Source organism: Rhea americana, unplaced genomic scaffold, assembly GCF_003343005.1.
Source record: "Rhea americana isolate MKP2758 unplaced genomic scaffold, rheAme1 scaffold_37, whole genome shotgun sequence".
Lineage (NCBI taxonomy): Eukaryota > Metazoa > Chordata > Aves > Rheiformes > Rheidae > Rhea > Rhea americana.
Window position 1 is genome coordinate 2,132,011 of NW_028186501.1, and position 6,670 is coordinate 2,138,680.

Here is a 6,670-nt window from a genome sequence, read left to right on the forward strand (position 1 = left end):
AAAAAAAAAAGACAAATTGGCACTGCACACAGAAAACGCGTTTTGCAGCCCCCCGGGGTGGAGGAGCAAGCGGGTCCCTTGCACCCCTCCGCCCCGAAGCGGGGTGACCCCACTTAACCAGTGCTGGCTCTGCTGGTGCTTCAACACGCTCCGGTTCGGTCGTGCCCCGGTTCGCAAACGCAGCCTTGCTCGGGGTCAGAAGCCGGCCCCGGAGGCCCTCGCCCCCGTCACCCACGCGAAAGGGCAACTTCTGCATTCCTCCCAGATAAGTCAGCAATTCTGCGCCTGAAAGCAGCGGGTGGTCATGTGCTTCCCGCCGCGGATCCACGACAGCCAGCAGCGCTCCAAAGCGTGACTCAGATGTCAAACACACGCCGCGCTCCAGCCTCGCTGCAGTCCCACCACGACRTCGGGGCAGCCGGCCACCGGCTGCTGCGGTGCTTCACCGGGGCGGGGAGGCACCGGCAGCAGGTCTCTGCTGCAGCATCGCAGGCAGTTTGTGAAAACATGAGAAAAAAAATAACAAAAAACAAAAACCCCAAATCCCCTCTGTGCTCCCCCCCCCCAAAGAAATAGTCTCCACCTGGCAGATGGGGAAGGTGACCTGTGGAAGAGGGTCCCGTAGGGCAGCCCATCCTCACGAGGTGCTTTCCTCAGCAGTCACCCTGGCCCAGGCCACTGATATGTGGCTGGTTTTGATGGGCAAGGTGGTGTTTTGGACCCTCCAGGGTTGCCTGCACATCAAGGAGCACCCGGGACCACTCAGGGGGAGCTTCCCCCTCYGCTCCCTGCTGGAAACTAGGATGAGCTCTGCAGCAGGTCCATGGCTGTCCTAGCAGCCAGGAGACACTCATCCAAACTGCTCTGTGCARGCTCTCCAGTGGTCAGCTGAGTCCTTAGCTCAGCCTTTCCCACTTACTTTCCTTTTTCAGGGGGGAGGGGGAGAKCAGTGTTTATAGCCACCCCCATTAGGGTATCTCAAAAGCAGCATCTGAAAACAGCAGCTGCAACCAGCTYGGCTCTTGTGCAGCTAAACTGGTGTTACACACTGGGACCTGCCTTGGCACGGGGCAGCCAGGCTGCACTAACGGCCAGGCTGAAATTAGTCCAACTATTTCTGAAGCGTCACACCTTACTCTTGCCTGTTATTATCAAGTACGGCTGCTGTTCTCACCTTTAGTCTGTATTTGAGTAGAGACRCTTGGGGGTCTTCAAACAGCAAGTTAATAGCCAAACTGGGAATAAACTTTGATGGTTTAATGCGTCTGCTGCTTGGCATACTGCCTTTTTCGCTGCTTGCTGTGGTCTCACTAGGAGGTTCTAGGTAGGAACGTGCCAGTCCCTTCACAGCTTGTGCACCAAGGCCTTGCAACAGAARCGTCCTGCAGCACATAGGCAGAAGTTTCCTCATCTCAGAGAGCAGGCTGCACATGAAGGGCTTGCCCAGCTTGTCCTGCCCAAACAGCCTTTGGTCTTCTGTCCCCCCAGCTCTTAGCTGAGCTAAGGGGACAAGCCCTTCTGCCCTCCTGCGTCTGCAAGGTCTTCCCTTTTGGCAGCCACTTTGCTGGGGTGACAGGGCAGAGATTTTGGAATGACATACCTCTTGTCCTGCAGGCTGTAGCTACCTTTGGTTTAACTTCTRCTCTTTAGATGTATCAAAAGTGAATTAATTCATGCACAGTAAATTCAAATGGATATTCTGAGCACGTATACAAAAATCCCTAATACAAAGCTCACCTTTCTTCTACTGATGTTAGCCAAAGGAGCTCCAGCTGCACTGATGGGACTTCATCAGTGTAAGATGAGAGGGCTCCAGATCTGGCTTCATCAGGTCTTGCAGCCAGGACCCCATGGGCCGACACGGCCCCATTGCTGCCTTTGGGATGYGTAGAGGAGGGAGTCTCTCCTCTGCAAGCAAAGTCCCAAAAGGTGGGACAGGGTTGAGTTTATCTGACCTTTGGTGGGGCAGCTCAGGTGCAGGTCTGTACCCTCGTTAGGCAAACTCTGGACAGCTGTCAGGGTGCTTTGCCTCTCGCTGGATCAGGCCCACTGACAAACTTCAATTTCCTCTGCAAGAATTTCATGAAAGATCTGTTTCCTCCTGCAAAGCTGAGGGAAAAGCAAAGAACAGGGAAATTCTGGACATACAAGCAAAATTCTCAATTTTTTCCCTTTTTCCTACCAAACCAAGCACATGTCATTTTATGCTTAGTTTGAAAATTCACCATGCTATCAATGGAGAGAACTGAACTGATTTCAGGACTGCTTGGATTAGGTGCTAAAATAGGTCTCTCGGATTCCAGGAAACTGTAAGCGGCCCATCCCAGGATGTATTTATTGCAGCCTGAGGATCAGAGCACTTGCTAGTATTACCTCATGCCAGCTGGGCAGAGTTTCAACATTTTTCTTATTATTTTCCTCCATGTGCTTCAACCAAACTTCCTTTTTGTAAAAGGAGCATTTATAAGAAATAGAAACAGCTTGCAATAAGCACTGCAGTCTCAAGACTACAGGCGGGGAAGCAGCTATCTCTTTTGTTAGCGGCCTTTTTGGTAAGGCCCGTACCGGACCTTTGCAGCGCTGCATCAACCCCTTTCAGGGCAGAGGGTGCAGCGGGGGGCAGGCGGGGGCCTGGGGCGCCTGCGCTGTGCAGCTGCTGGATGCTGTTGGCAGGGCACAGAGCATCATCCCCTCGCTGCGCACCGATGTTACGCCCTTGGGAGAGCTGCTCCGAAGAGAAACGACTGTCTGATGGGGAAAAGGGAGGAAGCCCGTGGGGAAGAGGATGAGAGAGGGTCCGCGTTGGAGCTGGTCTCTCGGCTGGAGGGAGCCAGGACAGCAGGGGCAGAGGTGGGGAAGGGAAGGGGGACCAGAGAGCAGCAGGTAGGAGGGCAAACACCCCCCGAGCTGGAGCTGGAGGACTGTTGAGTGCTGGTGGCCATGAAAATGTCACGATATGGTGATGGGAGGAAGCAGAYGGAGCAGCAAGGAAGCAGATAAGAGGGTCTCGCTCGCCACGCGCCCCCTCTCCGCTTCCACAAAGCCGCGCTCCATCCTGTGGTTACCGACTCCCCCTGCCCGAGGGGGCCGCGTGGGGCCCCGCTGCCCGCCCGGGGCGCGCTGGCATCTGCCCAAGGCAGATTTCTGCGGCCGCCCTCGTCCGCGGCGCCCGAGCGGGGCTTCCCACCGCAGCCCCGCTCCGGCGGCCTGATCCAGGCAAGGAGGAGCTCGAAGCAGAGACCGTCGGACGGCCTCGGCCCCGGGCGCGCGCCCCGCTCGCCCCGCTGCGCGCCTTGCCTTCTGCCCGCTTATTTTTTAGTACCCACGACAGGCTGTCTCTTCGCGGAGAGCTCTGGGCGCACAGGGGTGGCGGATCCCTCCTGTGCCCCCTACCCCACGGGCGTCTCCATCGCCCAGCTGCCGCCGCCGCTGCCCGGGCGCGACCCGCGCTTGGGCACCCTTCGCCGCTCAGCTCAGCAAAGCCCGGGCTGGCCCTGCTCTGCCCCGCGGCCGGCGCGATCCGCAGCGCGTCGCTTCCCCGCCCGGAGATCTCGCCACGTTTGCCTGTCTGATCCCCAGCGATCCCCGCGAGAGTTAACTGACCTCCCCGCCCCGGCGCAAGCTCCTTCTTTTCCCGCGCCGTCGGGATTTAAAATCCGGGGGCCGTGTGCCTTGCACGTACGTCGCGCGCAGCGCGGGGCGAGGGAGCCGTCGGCCCCCCGCTCCGCTGCAGCGCGCGCCGCGGCTTCGCCGGGGCCACGTGCGCTCCGCCTGCCCGCGCAAACCGCCCGCCTGCCCGGCACGCGCGGCCCGGCGCCGGCCGGCCGCCGCGCCGGAGGCGTCTTCGGCGGCTGCTCCTGGCACCTGAACCGACCACAACCGTTAAGACAGGAAATCAAGAGCTGTGTTTCAGCCCGTACGCCGGAGTCACAGTCCTCTCTTCTTGTAGAACACGCCAGGAACTTTGCAGTTGATCCCAAGCGCTTCCTGTTTTTTTAGCGTTGCTTGAAACACATTTTTCCTAGGAGCACCTTGTTTCAGGACATTATTAACCGAGATGGACAGGTGCCCATTACAGAATAACAAACACCACCTGCTGGAGCACCGCTGGAGATTTGATTTGTTTTTAAGTAAAAACACTATTAAGTATTTCCTCTGGGTGAGGGAAACAGCCCTAGACCTGGGATCATCTTGYATTGGGTAAATGTGATTACATGCTTTTAATGACCTGTTTCTCCGCGTCTCAGGTCAGCGTTAAAAAAGAGGACTAGTAAATCACAGGGGTAATACGAAAATGCGTGCGTTAGCGACTGCAAGGGTGCAGAACCACRAGGCCACCCAGGCCTTACCTACGGTAAAGCTGCCATGAAGCAGAGCCCCGCAGAGGACTCGAGCGCTGCGAGGGCGCCGCGGACGGTGGAATTCGTGGAACTTCTCGCTGAGTGATAAACTGGGTGGAGCAGAATGTTTTTATAGCCAATCATCTATGCACTTCTTGAAACGTGTATTGCTCACTGCACATGTTTTTCTGTAAATGCAGACCAAATTCAGGTGTATACTCTCACTGTATGTTATTTACCTGCTCCCATATGCAGCTGCAAAGATTGTTAGTGTAATAGTATAAATGGGAATAAGGAATAGGTTTTGTAACCTTGGTTTAAGGAGAGTCTGATACATAATAACRTAGGTAAGAAACCAGTTGTTATTTCCTTGTTTGAGCTGAGAGATAACAAAGAAGCAAGCAAACAAGAAGCATGGGGCTCGCGCAGGCCACTYGCCCCCGAAATCTGTGTGCAGATCTGGGCATAACGTACCCAGGTTGTGTACCGCATTGAGCGGGATCCATACGGATTTACCTCAGTGGAAAGAAGTGGAGATTCAGGGCTAAGGCTGTTAACCTTCCTTTCTGCATTTCTAGATATATTCGTTTGGTGCCTGCTGCCCTTTCCCACTGAAAATACAGACCAAAAGCAGTCAGTAAGTAGCATAACAGTACCGAAGTCATGTATCAAACATGACATTGTTCAAAACTTGGTCCTTTAAAGTATTTAAGATACATTTGCCGTATACACACGCTGTCCYATCAGACCAGGGAGCTCAGAGTGAATTTTTCTTAAAGGTACCCGAGAAGGAAACAAATAAAGCGTGGGCAGGCGGCGCTTATAGGGAACTGCAGGCTCATCTTTTGTCAACACGTAGGCCGTATAAAAGGGGTTGGGACTCTTTCTGTAGATGACTTTTGCACTGGAACCTCAAATACATTCTGTCATCCCCTTTTCAGGTTACTTCTTCAGGTTATACGTGATGACTCTTTCTAATGCCTCACCCTGAAGAGCAAATTTATGCCCTCTYATGGACGCCAAATTGTACGTGTCCGAGGGCTCTCGGCTGTCTACCTCTCTCCTGCTCTGGTTATGTGTTTAACCTGCCTTGAATTTACCTGCAGTGCGGGTGCCTGCAGAGACCTGCCTAGGGGACCCTGCTGCAGCATGCGAGGGGTTTTCTTCGACTTCTGTGCCAACAAAGTGAAGGACACCTACAAGGGGGTGGCCGAGACCAGATCTCRGCTGGGAGTTTTTTGAGAAAAGGCACTGAAAAGAGACGGTGTTACAGCCGTCGTTAGGCCAAGGAACGCAGTTTAGGCTGTCCAGGCTTCTGAACGCACTGCAGAGAAAGTCCAGCCCACGTCCATGGTACCACTTCTCACTGCAAAAGTCACCTGCCGAGAGGAGATGGGGGCCTGTGTCCCCGGACTCGGTTGCACTGCAATGTTAATGGGGATTGCTYTGGGGGCTCCCCTGACCTGCTGCTTTAGCCCCGCGGTTAATGCCCACGCAACGCCTGCGTGCAGCAGGACGYCCCGGCAGGTCTGCATGCACGTTTGAAGGAGTCAGGTGGACGCYGGACAACTGGACGCAAACCGACCACCACGTACTATAAAAGCATAAACATAGAAGAGATGATCAGGAACATTACTGGTAATTTTCACACATTMAATTTCATTTTACATCAACTCTGCTCCTGCTACCCATCACTGTTCCCATTGCTCCAAGCCTTACTGCATCCCTTCTGGAAATTAGCAGCACCTGATAAACCGAGACACAGGCTGGGCCCTCGCTGTCGACAGGAGACAGTGATGGAGCCCATACCGCGCGGGGGGCCCGCGCTCGCGCTGCGTGGGACTGGGCAGCTCAGAGATGGCACTGGGAGGCGGAAACGTCACCGCGAGTTCAGTAAGAGCAGCCCAAGTCCTGGCCAAATTCCTGCTTGGCTAAAAATAGTCTCAGCTGGACCCTGCATTTTACTCACTTCCTTTGCTAATTTGTTAGTGTCACTATTGCCTGGTGGAAAATCTGCTACTACGCGTGCTGGGTGGTCATGGCACATCGGGGCAGCAGCTCCTMGGCTCGGGGAAGCGCCTCGGCGGGCGGCAGCCTGGGCCCTTCTGCAGAGGGCACAGTTGTGGGGCTGAGCCCCTCGTGGGACTCTCGTGGGCTGTGGCGTGAGCCCCCCACGGGGCRCAGGACCCTCACGAGCCACGGGGCTGAGCATCCCATGGGGTGTGGGATCCTCACGGGCCGAGCGCCAGGGTGGGCCGTGGGACCAAGCTCCCCCGGGGGCAGGGGCCCCCATGCGAGGCCCAGCGCCTCGGGGGCCCGGCCAAAGCCTG

At 55.7% G+C, this 6,670-nt stretch overlaps 1 long non-coding RNA gene across 2 annotated transcripts in view; it reads right to left on the reverse strand.

Annotated features, from left to right (window-relative positions):
* The window catches only part of LOC146591490 (uncharacterized), a 6,110-nt gene extending 5,851 nt beyond the window's left edge, over nucleotides 1–259 (reverse strand). For both annotated transcript variants that reach the window (XR_014896781.1, XR_014896780.1), the window contains exon 1: nucleotides 119–259. This is a non-coding gene — a long non-coding RNA (uncharacterized LOC146591490). The remainder of the gene's footprint in view (nucleotides 1–118) is intronic.
* Between the last annotated feature and the right edge of the window lie 6,411 nt (nucleotides 260–6,670).